We start from the raw sequence: 7430 nt of genomic DNA on the forward strand, positions 1-7430 counted from the left end.
CTGCCTAAATTGCAAAGTTCATTTTTCAACATAGTGTCTTGTGCATCTCATTGTTACAATAGATCAACCTGTATCCCTATTTGAGCATTTTTTCCCTTCCCCTCCCCAAATTAGAGAAGCATACATACAAGATTTAAGTGCACCAACTTCAAATACAGAGAAAACAGGGGTTATAGCATTGGGAGAAACATACAGAGAAACAAAAAAAAAAAATGACATCGCACCTTATAAGTACGTTAGAAACAATAGCAAGAAACAAAAAACCACTTGTGTCCCTATCTTGGGGTTCAATTTCTTTAACATCATCTGATCTGGTTATATTCACATATCTTTTGAAATTTTCTGCTCATCCCAGACATAAATTCGTTATTGAAAATAAGGGAAATCATGAGACCTATGTTTCTTTGGACTTGGCTTACTTCACTCAATATTTTTTTTTCCATTTCCTAACAAATTGGGAGATGTCATTCTTTCTGATGGAGGCATAGAATTCCATTGTGTATATATGCCACATTTAATTGATCCATTCATCTAATGGGTGCATCTGGTTTGGTTCCATATCTTAGCTATCATAAATAATGTTTCAATAACTATCGTTGTGTTGGTAGTTTTAGTATGGTCTTGTTTATGATCATTTGAGTAAATCCCCAAAAGTGGGATTACTGTGTCATAGGGGAGGTTTATGTGGATTCTTCTGAGGAACCTCCATACTGCTTTCCAAAGTAGTTGAACAAGTTTACACTCCCACCAAGAAGGCAGTATGGTTCCTTTGTTGCCACATACCTTTCAGCAGCTGTTGTTGTAAAAATATGGAACGCTCCAAGAATTTGCATGTCATCCTTGTGCAGGGTGCATGCTAATCTTCTCTGTATCATTCCAATGTTAGTGTATGTGATGCTAAATTGAGCACAGTACATTTATTATATAGAAAGTATAATTTTTATTGATTTTATTAAACTAGACAATTCAACAAAAAGTAATTTCAAAAGAATAGTTGTGAAATTTTAGAATCATGTATTTCTTACATAAGCACACATTTAAGAATAAAATCAATATAGACATGCCAAAAACAAAATAATTCCTGATATTTGTAGTTCAAGAGATGTGTAGGAGGAAGAATTCAATTATTCTATACAAGGCACCTGTCAAAATGAACATTGCAGCAACTCTTAAGTTTTAATGTTTTAAATATGCTTAATTTTGGGATTTTGCTTATATATGCCAAAAATAGGACTGTTTGGCAGGTCTAAAACTTTTCTGTAAAGTATTTAAGATTTTTGGTAGCAGACATTAAGTACTAAGTATGTACATTTCAGAGTTTATGAAAACTTTATTAATGAGAAGTTGCAAAGTCTTTGTGTAAAGAAGCAGAGTGAAGAGTTAAGATTTTAACTACACAGTTTCTGTTAAAACTTTAGGAATTCCTTACTGTATTTATTAGCAAGGAATAAATGATGATATAAGCTATGATGTACACATGTATGTTTCTATTCACACACATACATATAGACATGTATACATGCAGACATGGAGAAAGACACATAATTTCAGCCAACACAATTTTCACCAGTTATTGAATATGACTTAAACGGAATACTTGGAACAATATATATTGAAGATGTATTTGTCCCTAAGAGTTCATTTACCACTCCTCTTATCTCTTAAAACAGGTAGTTTTAGAGAGATTTGACTTACAAAATGCAGTACAAGTGATAGCAAGTCACTTGGAAACCTCAGTAAGTATAATTTATATGGTGTCTCCCTGCTCCTCAGGTAATGCTTACTCTTGTAGACACTCTCAACAACCAAAGTAGCAGGAGAATACCCTGGTAAAGAGTAAAGTAATAAGGGTTTAAATGGCATCCTTACTTGAGCTCTTTTTCCAACAACCAGCATGAATTCCTAGGCAGATGAGTGAGTCCTCAGAAAACTGGGCTCTACATATACATTTAACTAACCCATGTGAAAATTCCTATGTGAGAAATGCTGACTGAGGTCTTGCTGATTTCCAGGCCAAGAAAACAAGAAAAAAAAAAGAAAGTGTTTTTAATGTTTTAAAGTTTGAGAATAATTTGTAACCTATCAATAAATGTGTAGAACACAATTATGCCAACTGACAAAAAAATGATGGCATTTATGTGCTCTTGGACTTGCCCAGTGATTTTAGATGTGTCTACACAGGTAGAATCAGCATAAATCAAGCCAGCATTTCTTCATTTAAGATATAAGGATACTGGTTGACCTATGTAACAATGAAATATACAAGACACTCTACAAGAGGATGGGTGAAGGGGGGAGGTGGAGAGGTTTGAAGGGAAGGGATGGTAGGGGAAAAACAAAGGAGGGGGTAGCAATGCTCAATAAGAAATGTACTCATTACCTTACTTACGTAACTGTAACCCATCTATACAGTATTTATAATAAAAATATATGTTAAAAAGATATAAGGAAAACTTCTCTGCTTATATGAAGATGTATTTGTCACTCAATATAAGTAAGGTATTGGTTTTAGAACCACAGGCTTATTACTTTGGATACTCAAAAACTCTACATGAACACAGTATATTATTTACATTAGAATCTGCACACAAGCTAGTGCAATATAATTGCTATGAGAATTTTTACTACATTCTATATGTATATGCACTATAAACAGATACAAATTATTACAGATAAATTTTGTATGCAGTTTGTGGCAGGAATTTGGAGAGCAATTTTGAAAAGCACAAATTTCATCAAAAAGACCAGTCTGCAAATTGTAATGAGGAGCTAATACAGCATCATTGAAATAGTACGGAACTCCAAGGAGAAGTATTTGAATTGAGACAATATCAGAAAATGTAACAACCCAAGGACTTTTTAGACATGCAGCTGCTAGATTTCTCATGTAGAGCTTTCATAACATTTTGTGAAGCACAAATCAGAACCTCACTGAAGTGTAGATGGTTTTCCCTCAACTTTCTCTCATGATCAGTCACTATCAATCAACATATAGCTAATCTTGAATAATTCTCTAATAAAATGTTGATGGAGGGGCTGGAAGGTTGGCTAAGTGGTAGAGTGCTTGCCTTGCATGCATCAGGCCCTGGGCTCGATTCCTCGGGACCACATAAGCAGAAAAGAGCCAGAAGCTGCACGGTGGCTCAAGTGGTAGAGCACTAGCCTTGAGCTAAAAAGGTGAGGGACAGTGCCAGGGCCCAGAGTTCAGTCTGCATGACCGACAAAAAAAAAACAAAAAACAAGTGACCAGGTACTAATACCTTGGTAGTCAAAATGTTGATGGAGTGTTTATATGCAGAAAACCTCGGAAGGCTAACTTTTCAAGTTAGGACAGTCTGTATTCTATGATCCAGCTGAGAGAAAACTAGGTAAACATCCATTTAGAACCTTCTGAATAATTCTGATTCTGCCCATATCACTTATCTATCCACACCTCTTCCTGAGTGAAAGGATTTGAAAAGAATTTGTCATTTAAAATTTAAATTTAGGGTTCCGGGAAGATAGCTGAGGAGAAGCTGGAAGCTAAACAAGCTCTCACATAGAAAGCAGTTTCAGTGCTCCAGTGAAGAGTCCTAAGCTAGAGAATCACACCAAGTGTGCAACCACAGTACAGAGTGTTAGGCCAGAGAGGAAAAACCCAGGCAAGGAGACAAATCTGAGCACTTGCCAACAGCCATGTTTGCGAATGTGGCAGGGGCAGTCGTGGCCGGAGCCACCATACCTGCAACACAGAGAGTCTAGGACAAAGGCACCAGACACAGTAAGCAAGAGGATTCTACTCAACACCAGCAAGAACTGACAAGGAGCAGACATCTTCATCCTTCAGACCACAGGCCCAGATATGACCCAGGAACCAGACTCCTGTGTGAGTGGGAGCCTGACTTCCTCACTCCTTCTCAGGGAACAGAGATGGGAAGGCTACCCCTCCCCGCCCACTACCGGAGATCTCCCTCTGTGATACTGGCAAAGGCCTGGCTGTGCAGCTAGCTCCAACTCAGTCCTTGGATGAAAACAAAAAGTCATTTAGCAGTTCACAGGAATCTAACCTGAACTTCCAGGCTCAGCTCCACCCAGGGAAAATTCACCCAGCCCAGGCCTGCAACAGCCCCAGGAGCGGCTTTCTTCACTGGATAAACAGAGCCACAGACTGCCCCTCCCAACAAAAGTCTAGACAATCAATTGAAATTCAGTAACAGTAAACCCTGAGAATGGCTCCTGGCTGGGCTCTGTGACTACCTCAGAAGATAGCTCCTCAGAGCAAAGCTACTGTTCGATGAAAGGCCTCAACACTACCCAGAACCTACCCCATCACAGCATCTCCAAAGTAGAAGAAACAGCCATCACCCTCTTTTGGAATACTCAAAGCAGATATCCCTCCCATTGAACTAGCCTGGAAGGAGGATGACAATATCCTGGGTAAAGCAAAGCATTTTTCTGCCTACTCAAACAACCTGACTTAAGAAAACAATAAAGTTACAGGAAAATAAAACACCACAAGCAGACCAGAGACTCCAAAAAGAGACTGGATATGGACACAAGGGAAATACAGGATCTTCCCATCTCACCCAAAAAAAGCAAAGAACTCTTTTGGTACCTTTAATTAATTTTTTTTAATTGTGAAAAAACTTTACAAAGGGGTTACAATACATGGGCAAGATAATGAGTACATTTCTTATCAAGCATTGCAGCCACCTCCTTTTTTTCCCATTCCGATCCCTTCCAAGCCTCCCCCTGCCCTGGAACCAAATCCTGCCCCCACCCCCCCACCAAAGTTGTAAAGTTCATTTTCGACATGACAACTTGTACTTCTCATTGTTGCAACAGGTCCACCTGTATCCTTATATAAATGACTTGTTTTCCCCTTCCCCTTCACAAATTATACCGACATCAAATACATTGAAAGCAGGGGTTATAATGTGGGGGAGGGACATACAAAGCAACAAAGAAATAATCTTATAAATGCAATAGACACAAATGCATGAAAGAAAAAAACATTTAAATACATATCTTAGGGTTCATTTTCCTAACATCACTTATCTGACCTTTTCTGCTTGACTGATACATATACTAACTATTGCAAATAAGGGAAACCATGGGATCTGTGTTTCTTTGGGCTAGGCTTACTTCACTTAATATAATTTTTTCCAAGTCTTTCCATTTCCTAAAAAATGGGGCCAATGTCCTTCTTTCAAATGGAGGCATAGAATTCCAGTGTGTATATATACCACATTTTCTTGATCCATTCATCTACTGAGGGGCATCTGGGTTGGTTCCATATCTTAGCTATAGTAAATAATGCTGCAATAAACAAAGTTGTGCTGGTAGGTTTAGTGTGGTCTTGTTTGTAAACATTTGGGTAAATGCCCAAAAGTGGGATTGCTGAATCATAGGGGAGCTCTATGTGGAGTCTTTATTGAAACCTCCATACTACTTTCCAAAGTGGTTGAACAAGTTTACAGTCCCACCAACAATGAATTAAGGTTCCCTTCTGTCTACATCCCCTCCAGCATCTGTTGTTATTAGAGTTCTTGATTTTTGCCATTCTAACTGGTGTGAGGTGGTATCTTAATGTTGTTTTGATTTGCATTTCTTTTATGGCTAGGGAGGTTGAGCGTTTCTTCGTGTGTCTATTGGCCATCCTTCTTTCTTCTTCAGAGAAGTTTCTCTTTAAGCCTTTCGCCCACTTATTTATTGGGCAGTTGTTTCTTTGAGGATTTGTTGTTGGGGGGGATTTAATTTTTTGAGTTCCAAGTATATTTTAGATATGAGTCCCTTATCTGTTGTATGGCTAGTGAAGATCTTCTCCCAATACGCGGGATTTCTATTGATCCTGCTAGCTATGTCCTTTGCCAGGCAGTAGCTCTGCAATTGCATGCAATCCAGTTTGTCCAACCTTTTTTTGATTTTTTTTGTTTTTCTGGGTCTCTAGTAAGAAAATTTTTAATATTTAACTTTAAAAATTGTTTTCTATTAACTTTTTCTCTTCCTCTTCTAATTTTTATTTTAGGGGTATATGTATGTGTGTGCTTTTTTTCATTTTTGTTTAGCTCTACTGACCTTTTGACCCTTTTCTCCTTTCTTTCTCATTCTTTTCACTTTTTCTTCTCATTCATTCTTCTTTGCGTGATTTAATTGCTGTTCTCCTCATTCTCAGATATACCTGTAGTCGATTATTAGACGTTAAACCCCTTGTGCAACTTAATCCAGAAATTTATTACTGAATTCAAAACCTCTTAGAATAAAATTCCTTAATAGCCATACTACCTCTATATACCTATATAAAGTTTTAAGCATTCTTATTTTTTAACTTTTCACGTCTCCTTTCTATCCCTCCCCTTCTCTTATCCTATTCCCGTCCTTCTCTGAATATTGCGTTTTTAATTTGCATCATTCTTCAGTGTTTCACTTTTTAATTTTTAATTTTTGTTTCACTATTTTTGCTTGTCTATTTTCCTCTTTCTTTTTTTCCCAGTCTCTACTATCATTCTATTGAACTTATTTCCCTCTACCTTTCCACATCCCTCTATTCTTATTTATATCCACACCTCTCACTAAACTTAATAATTTCTGGTTTGCCAAATTCTTCTTTGTGGTTCATAGCCTATTAATACATAGTTGTGTGATGTTGAAAAATATATCTGTTGAACTAGATTACATCTGCAGGCTTTTGACTGTGCAAATACAGACTTTGTTGATGCTTGCCTTATGATAGTTTTCTAGCACAAACTGGTGTTACTCTCATCCCAAATGGGCAGAATAAACCAGAAAAATACAAGAAAAATGGCAAGTCCGGGTATCTCAACTCCCACTCATGATAATCATGGACAGAACAGATGATGAATAATCCAGTGGAGAGCTCCCAAAAAGCTCTACAAACACTAATGGTAAACATGTTAAAAAAAAATTTGAAAATCTGCAAAGGACTCTGTGTGAGCATGATAGAGAGAGAGGAGGCAAACCAAAGGTCAAAACAGGAAGCTCATAGGTGTGAGAAAGCTACTCAAAGATAGATAAAAGAATTGCATGACCAGCTTGTGAACATTCAAAGAGAAATAAAGGAATTGTGTGAGTAGGCTGAGATCAGTCAAAGAGAACTACAGGAATTGCATGAACGTGAGGAAGCTAATCAAAGAGTAATAAAGGAATTGCAAGAATGGGATGAGCATAGACAAAGATCACAAGAGGCATTCATGGAATCCATAAACAGAGAGCTGATAGAAGTCAGGGAGTACACAAAGGGAATGCTGAATGGATCCCCACAGAAGGAATGGGAGTCCAAGGAAACCATAACCAATCCACCAAGTGATTTGAGAATAAACACTGAACACCAAATTAAGGAAGGAAAGAATTTCATACAAGTTCTAAAACAAAGATCCATCAAAGAATTAGAAGCCATAAAAACTGACCAACTCGAAGGAAAAGAAAAAAAA

General features: G+C 37.5%; 1 non-coding gene across 1 annotated transcript; it reads right to left on the reverse strand.

Moving 5' to 3' along the window:
• Positions 1–803: 803 nt before the first annotated feature.
• LOC122122058 lies at positions 804–910 on the reverse strand. The gene has a single exon (XR_006150095.1). It is a non-coding gene; the product is annotated as a U6 spliceosomal RNA (small nuclear RNA).
• Between the last annotated feature and the right edge of the window lie 6520 nt (positions 911–7430).

The sequence above is a fragment of the Dipodomys spectabilis genome, unplaced genomic scaffold (genome assembly GCF_019054845.1).
Source record: "Dipodomys spectabilis isolate Male_0828 unplaced genomic scaffold, ASM1905484v1 ptg000203l, whole genome shotgun sequence".
Taxonomy (NCBI): domain Eukaryota; kingdom Metazoa; phylum Chordata; class Mammalia; order Rodentia; family Heteromyidae; genus Dipodomys; species Dipodomys spectabilis.